This window comes from Bactrocera latifrons, unplaced genomic scaffold (genome assembly GCF_001853355.1).
Source record: "Bactrocera latifrons isolate USDA-ARS-PBARC rearing strain unplaced genomic scaffold, ASM185335v1 scaffold_1494, whole genome shotgun sequence".
NCBI lineage: Eukaryota > Metazoa > Arthropoda > Insecta > Diptera > Tephritidae > Bactrocera > Bactrocera latifrons.
The window spans coordinates 1-8,754 of NW_017534957.1; the positions used below are offsets into that span (position 1 = coordinate 1).

Here is an 8,754-nt window from a genome sequence, read left to right on the forward strand (position 1 = left end):
TAACGCGAACGAAGATGAAGTTGTAGATGATGGTGGCATGAAGCCAGAGAAAAGTGATGACGATTTCGAGTCTGCTGAAGATGAACCAACTCCACTTAAACGTGGGCCAGGTAGACCGAAATTAATTCGTACTGGTGGATGCGGTAGACCGAAAAAACAGCGTATTACATACGTCAACAACGTATGRCGATATTAGTACCTGATACAGTAGGTGAGGCGTTATCAAGTGAACTTTCTAGCGAGTGGTATAATGCAATGAAAGTTGAATACGAATTGTTGTTGAAGAACAAGACTTGGGAACTTGTGAAGCTACCAAGAGAGCAAAAACCAGTGCGTAATAAATGGGTGTTCGCGGTCAAAAGAAATAAGGATGGAAACGTAGAATGGTTTAAAGCGAGGTTGGTTGCGAAAGGGTGTTCGCAAATTTACGGTGTAAASTATACCGAGACTTTTTCACCCATCGTACATTACAATACCATACGAATGATTTTTGCGATAGCAGCGGAATACCGGTTGCACTTACATCAAATGGATGTATCAACCGCTTATTTGAAAAGCGATTTGTCTGAAGATATTTATATGAATCAACCCGAAATGTTTGTGGATAAGCGTTATCCTGATCATTGCTTAAAGTTAAAGAAAGCTTTATATGGCCTTAAGCAATCCAGTCGCCAATGGAATATTAAATTATATTCCATATTGAAGCAGATAGGATTCAAACAGTGTGAGTGTGAACCGTGCGTATATGTTATGCACAGGGGCAAGCAGTTGAATATTATAGCCGTTTATGTTGATGACTTACTRATTGCCAGCTCGGATTACAGTCACTTAAAACTTATAAAGGATATGATATCAAATAAAGTTGAAGTTGTGGACAAGGGTCAAGTCCAGCACTTTTTAAGCACCGAGGTTGAGAGAGATGTATCTAGCTGTGTGCACGCGACCTGATATCTTGCACTCGGTTTGTAAGCTAGCACAGCGTAACAATGATCCACATGTAGAACACTTATCAGCAGCAAAGCGCATATTAAGGTTTTTATGCACCACACAAGGCGACACAGGTGATCGGAAATCGTATACTGGGTATGTAGTTATGTTAGCCGGAGGAGTGTTTTCATACGAATGTAAAAAGCAGAGGACGGTAGCACTTAGCAGCACAGAAGCCGAATACATGGCGCTAGCATGCGTTGTTAAAGAAGCTGTTTACTTGAAGCAGCTAYTAACTGAAATGGAACTCGAATGCCCGGATGCGATGATAGTGAACGGAGATAATTTAAGCGCGATGAATTTAGTCAAGAACCCCGTATACCTGTCTCTTATACACATCTAGATGTGTATAAGAGACAGGCTATTAACTGAAATGGAACTCGAATGCCCGGATGCGATGATAGTGAACGGAGATAATTTAAGCGCGATGRATTTAGTCAAGAACCCCGTATACCACGCTCGAAGTAAACACATTGATATTAAATATCATTTTATARGAAATATCTATCGAGGTGGCGAAATCRAACTTAATTACTGCAGCACTAGTAATATGATTRCAGACATATTTACTAAGAACCTAGCCAGGCCTAATCATGAACAATTTTCTAAAATGTTGAACTTGAGTTAAATATATTTACTTGTAATGCTCAAATATGTTCGTTGAGGTGGCGTGTTGAAATGCAACCTTTTAGCAACTTACATTTTTGAATAACCCTTGATTTTTTAGTTTTGTAAAAAAAAAAAACAAAAATCTAGAAGAAAACTAGAAGAACATTTTTTTTCATTTTTGCATTTTAACTCTTGAATAAACTACATGTTTTTGTCTTTTTGAGTTGAACATTCCAAAACGTTTTTTCTTGGATCCGTGCAGTGTAAAAGTAAGATATCCAACAATAAATTATTACAATTGTAAGATTATTTTTATCGTATTTAACATTTGTGAAATTTTAATGAAATTCATATTTCTCAAAAATTATGTGCTGATGCGTTGAATTTGTCCCTAATATAGCGAGTTCTAATTACAATAATGAGATTAATTTTTTTGGTTGATATATTAAACTTAACCTCTTCGGTTGARTTTATGTTGATTTTAACATAAATATCTCAGATATGGAGCAAAATATAGTAATGAATCTAGTGAGCCTATTACCTGTAAATAATAAGATACTAAAAACGTRTGAAATTCATACAAAGTTTTACATGATCATACAATTCTCGATAATACCGGCACTTAGTCCTTCCTTACATGTTTAATATCAGGTTTTCCATTATCTGAAAGTATTGCAGTCCCATTCTACACATCTACCCTTCGGCTGAGAATAAAAAATCTCCGAGAATAGCGGCTAGTTAAATACCGATGCCTTAACGTATTAACTTTTCGACAAAATTGAAGTTAGTCAACAATCGAAGCAAGCATACAGGGTTTGTCCGGAAAGTAATAGGACTAAGTTGATTTCAAAATATCGTTGCAATGCTTTAAAAACTTTCAAAATAGGCTGCTTCTGCGTCGATGCAGTGCTGCCAGCGCGATTTCTAAGCATTGATTTCTAAGCAGCCTTAAGAGCCGAGGAGCATGTTGCTTGTATCTCATCTGTTATTCCAAAATGTTAACCTTTCTTCGGCCTTTTCAGGCCTCTTTGTCTCGTATATTACTCAAAGATCTATGGCTCGTCCTCGACTTGTGATTACGTTATTCAAAAGTTGGGGATCACTTTCACATATATTCAAATTTTCTCGGCACACTTCAACTCGCCGCAATTTCTGGCCGTCAATGTGCACTTTTGGGACCATTTTTGCGTACACCTTGCGCATGTTCAAGTGCTCCGTCACAATGTCATGAATCATAGGTTGTGATAAATTTAACATCTGGGCAATTAAATGAATACTTAGTCGACGGTCTGAGTTCCAGCACAGAGTACACARATCAAGATGTAATTAATATGACGGAATAAAACTTTGCACRAATAATGCTTTTAGTGCCACCTTATGACAAAAAATTGTGGAAATCCAAGCAGAACTATTCAAGACCCTATGCACCGAATATCTATAATTGACTTTTGACCGAAAATTTTGGTCAAAACGAGATACACAATTGAATTTATACAGAATCCTTCCCTGATAATAGTAATTCTGTGTATCAAAAATGAGTTCCATCGGGCCACTCCCCTGAGTTCCCATATATCAAATATAAAGAAGTTCGAATTTCCAGATGACTTTATGCTTGATACATCGGCCAATATTTTAGTTATCTTAATGAAAATTACAGGAAACATTTTACTCATAACAGTATATCATTGTGCCTAATTACAATTAAGCGAAACTTTACATAGGCCTCATAAAACCATTACCAGGATTTTCGAAGGTCCGGTGACGTTTGTTCCACAAAGAACAATATATAATCTGTGTGTACATGCATACATGTGTTTAATTAATCCGGCTTTTACAGATTAGGCTAATTGAATCTAATTTTTAAATACCTCACTAACAAACAGATTTACCTCCAATGGCATGAATGCCGTGCATTCCCATATGTTTGTATAAGGGTCGAAAAATCTCCGATTTTGAAAACTAGCAGTTCATTAGGAAGGGATCATCCAAACGCATACCGCGTGATATAAATATTTCGTCAAAATTAATTTTTTTGTTAAAGTTATTGAAGGTTGAAATTTAGAAAAAATGGTAAAAAGTTAAATTTTTTAAATTATTTTCTCATAAACTACTGAAGATGAATCGATGAAATTTTGTGAACGAAAAGAAAAATGTTCATGTTATATTATAAATATGCCTTCACAGTTAATTTGTTTAAATAATAGTATTAACCATAATTTTTTGTTAAACAATTGATATTCTTCAAGTGTTCTTCTCGCTAAAAAAAAACTGAAAAATATGTGACACAACGCGGAAAATATTCACCTTTAATAATCTGAAAAAAAAAAAAATATGTTTGTTCATTCATATCATTCCAAAGATATTGAATGTTTTGTCCCCCTACCGCTCTTAAAAAGTATGGAGAATCGATCGTTGGGCAATATTCGATCGCAGATGGCGGGAGCGAACTGCGCAACGCGAAAATTTTACAATGATACAAACATTTGACAATAAAAATAAAAATAAAAATTATTGTTTTTAATTTTTTTAATTTTGAACATAAGCTTGTAAATATATATTTTTGTATTTATGATATATTTAATTATAAAATAATTGATTGGACACAATCTGCTAAATTTTACTAAAATTGGTTCAGTAGTTTAGGAGCTTATCCCGAACCAAACGCGATAACTATTTTTATAATTTTACAACATGTTGCATTAGCGTATAACACCGAGTGATCGTAACAAAATACCAGCTTTAATTTATTAAGCTGTAATCAAAAATATAGATAAATCACACATAACCGTTGATATAGCTATGTGAACAACCCATATTCGTTGATTCAAAAGTGGCACTAACATCTTATAAAATGAACTGGTTAAAATATAAAAAAATACTGAAAAATTGACGAAATCATAGTAGAACTCAATGATATAATAAAATAACTAACGCAGGTGTCTTGGCGACACCAAACATATACTATAGCCGCTTGATCCCAGATAATCCAAAAAGGAGTGCAAGACGATAAAGGGAGATAAATCGCTCCCCTTCTACTCAGATTCAATTAAAATCAACTTAAATTAAATAAAAAGACCTCTTAAATGCGAAGAAGAAAACCACCAATCAACTCCAACATGCCCATACGAGATTTGAGTGGAAATTGGGCCCGAAGTGACGAGGAAAACGCTAATTGTTTTGCAATTCTACCTATTTCCATAAAGGACAACTTTAAGCTGTTAATTCTACCCAAATAGATAGCGAGTCGTTCGAGTCTTTTAAGACTTTTTCTTCCGAAGTTATTAGGTTCATAAAAGAACTTAATCCAAAAAAGTCGCCAGAACAGGATAATACATATTACCCCAAAAATGCTAATTGRGTTACCGAATATTACTGTGTAGGTGCTTTATTTGCTCTATAATGCAATTCCTAGTTTTGGATACTATCCAATTTTATGGAAAAAGTCGCAGATTATTCTGATAGATAAACCTGGGAAATACTTAACAAAGCTGTCATCATACAGACCAACAAGTCCTCAACCCTGCCTTTCTAAAATATTTGAAAAAAATATTACTATCGAAAATGTCTCCTTTCCTCCACGAAAATAATATACTATAATTCGGAAAAATTTCGAGCAAAACATTGAACAATATAGMAAGTAAATATTRCTGTGATCAAATAGAAAGGTGAATTTTTTTATTTATACTTCATTTGTCAGTAATTTTAGTATTACTGGTAGTACTGCTAGTGACATCTATCCTAAATTCCACTTCAAAATACTGATTAATATTAGAGATACGCATCGATTTGTGAGACTCTAAATATAAATTATTCGATTTTTACTATGTCTGAATTTATTGAATATAGAAGTGCATCTCATACTGCATCGGTTACTCGTGATCATTCCGCCACATTTTCAACTAATGTCGTGTCGCAATAACCGCATTCGCGTAATTTACTTTCTGTAACTTCTGGCTATTCAGCAAATTCACATGATCACTCCAAGGATACCGTTTTTACTCCATTGAATATATAAAAGCTGAATCGAAGAAGGCTCTGATGACCATCATGACGGAGGATTTTTCCATGTGCTATGATAACTGAAAAATTCGTTGGCATGAGCGAATTGCGGGAGGAGACTGCTTAGAAGGAAGTGAAATGGACAAAATTCACCTTTCAATTTGATCACAAGAGTAGAATTACTAACGAAATAAAAAAGCGTTTGACCACAGGGCGTACTGTTCAGCAATATTTCCAGATGTAGGTCAGGTGTTTGCTAAGGTGCGACATGAAGGCCTTTTATATAAGATTAAACAATTCTACCTTTAGAATTGAATAAAGTATTGAAGTCTTATTGAAATAATGGACAATTTATGGTTAAAGTAGTAGATTTCACATCTGATGAACCACAGATAAGGACTGGTGTACCAGGGCAATATTTTAGGCTCAACATGGCAATTTTTGGTGCACTTAAGAGGGGGTTTGCCTTTATTTTTCGTTCGATTGCCTTCTGCTCTCTCTCACTGAACTTCTTAGGCTTACCCGRTTGTTTCAACAGATGTTCTCTTCCTTCATTTTTGTAACGCCGAACAAAATCTCCCACTGTATTGACTTTCATATTGGTCATTTCTGCAATTTTTTTTATAAGATTCTCCATTCTTTTGATGAAAAATTACCAACTGGATTTGTTCTAGAGTAGAATTTTTTCCTTTGCGTCCCATTGGAATTTTCTGTTTGAAATCAAACTATTTGAACCATTTCTAAATCAGAGTTAATGTTTATTTATAATACCTTAACAAATTTTCTCAGAAAATTACTTTTAGCTCACTTTTTACATGCCTAAACTCCAAGCGCGGGGAAAAACCGAATAATAATGACGCGTCGTTTTCTAGTAAACTGTAAACATTACACATTTGCATTTTACAGAGTGATTCAAATACTCCGAAAAAGTCATGAACAAGAAGTATGGTCATTATTTTTTAATTGTTGAAAAAAAATTTACGCATTTAATACTTATATTTAAAAATATGGAGGTATTAAGTTAAAAAAAAACTAAAACCGAATATTAATGACTCTGACTGTATGTTTATATTTATATATTTATAAAACTGCTTGAAAAAGCTTTCAAATACACCAGAGCAGTGCCAAAAGTGAATACAATCAACGCTTCCATTTTTCTGTCCACGATAATCTTAATATAATTTATTAATAAAAGTAAGGAATCTATTACCTTTAAAATATGCTAATGTGATAACGAATTTGATGGTAACCCAATCACACTTCGCCGAATAATGAAGTTGAACCATGTCGCTACATTTTGTAATATTGAAAACAACTGAAGGCGACTTTGATCCTTGCAAGTGTATGAAATGTTGGGTTACACCCGAACTTAGCATTTCCTAATTTGCTATATTTTTAAAAGTTTATCAAATTTTTGCGAACATTTCAATTTATAATTAAATAATAACTTTTCAACAACTTTTGAAAGAAACATTCGTTAAACTACGTTTTAGTAATATTTGAATCAAATCAAAAGTCATTTGGTTTTCTTTGAAAATAGTGTGCGAAAATATCGCCAAAGCCAAAAAAAGGGTAATAAAATTGAAGTTAAATAAAATTTCTTAAGTTTTATTAAGACATCTTTATATCATTCGTAACTTTAGAGTTTCTTATTTCTTAAATTGTTCTTAAATCAAAATTCGATTGATATTTAGGAAGTTAAGAAAAATAGAGCACAAAAGTACAAAAAAAGTCGAGTTTTTGGGGTATTTGGCAAATTCCAAAATTGAATTATCGTTCTACTCCACAAGTCCTATAAGAAAATTGCTATCACTTCCCAAGTATTTCGACATCATTCTTATTTGTAGMACTGTGTTATATAATCAGAATATATTATTATTTGAGTTGTACTATGCAGAAAAATTCGTATGTACGTCACATGACTTTTCTTATTTTACATAGTTATACAAACTGAAAAAATGTATGTTACGTAAAGCAACTCAAGAATAACTTTATAAATTAAAAATAAAAGAATAACCTTATAAAAAAAAAAATAAAAAAAAAAGTACATTATCATATCAAGTGACGGTATCTTTCCTTTTGAGTGATCCATTGATCTCTGTGGGAGATCGGGTTTTTATATTCTCACAACAAATAGTTTCAGAGTGTTGTAGTTTTGTTCACCTAACGGTTGTTCGTAACAACTGAAACGATGGAATAGAGTGATATGTGTATATATAAATGACACTCCTTTTTTAACCAAATTTTTTCAGGACATTAAAAATCACTGAAAGTGAATGCGTCAGATCATTTAATAAAACTCGAAATTTTATATATTATATTGCCTTCAGTTTTGTAAGAAATAAATGTTTGATTTTATTTTACACTAGCTGACCCTTTTTATCTGAATGAAGTTAATTTCTTTATTAAGTTTAGCTGATCCAACATACAATGTTCTGTCTTCTTAAGTGTGAATATTGATTTCTAATTGGTATATTATTAAATCAATATTATTTCCAAAATAAAGTGTTTATTATTCTAATGCTTTATCAGTTTTATTTTCTGGCGCATATATAAAAAGTGTTGTTGGTGGTCCGACACGAGAACAGGCGACATATAACTGGCCATGTGAAAAAAATGAATTTTCWAGATTAATGTCACAAAAATTTCGCGACTGCATTTGTGATTTATTTATCGACATTGCAAATGCCAGCTGCACTGGAAATTGTAACCGTTTAAAGTCGAASGTCATGTCGTTCGAAATTAGAGGAATCCGTGGAAGTAAAACGTCTTCGCCTTTGTACTTCCCTTTCAAAATTGTGGCTTCTATCACGTTATTCATTAATCTMTACACTTCACCATGCATAGACGTGGATGGTTAAAGYCCGCAACATGATTATTATCGATCCGATCTTCAAATTTCGTTTGACTGAATACCTCTTTTCGTTTGAGCGGTTGTATTGACAACCCTATTCCTTTTACTATCATTACCAGTTTTAACAGGAGCTATTACTATATATGGAGGATGGAGTCATGTGTAGAAGTTCACGCAAGTGAGGAAAGTTTTCTGATCGCCATTCACGTGGGAGTGGCCAGAAACGATTCTTTTACATATGACTCAAGCAGCTCACGACTTCCGGTCCTTGACCAAGTATCCTCTGGGTAGCCTAAGAACATCCG

The 8,754-nt window shown here is 33.5% G+C and overlaps 1 pseudogene; it reads left to right on the plus strand.

Annotated features, from left to right (window-relative positions):
- Positions 1-183: 183 nt before the first annotated feature.
- The window catches only part of LOC108965834, a 13,277-nt pseudogene continuing 4,706 nt past the window's right edge, over positions 184-8,754 (plus strand).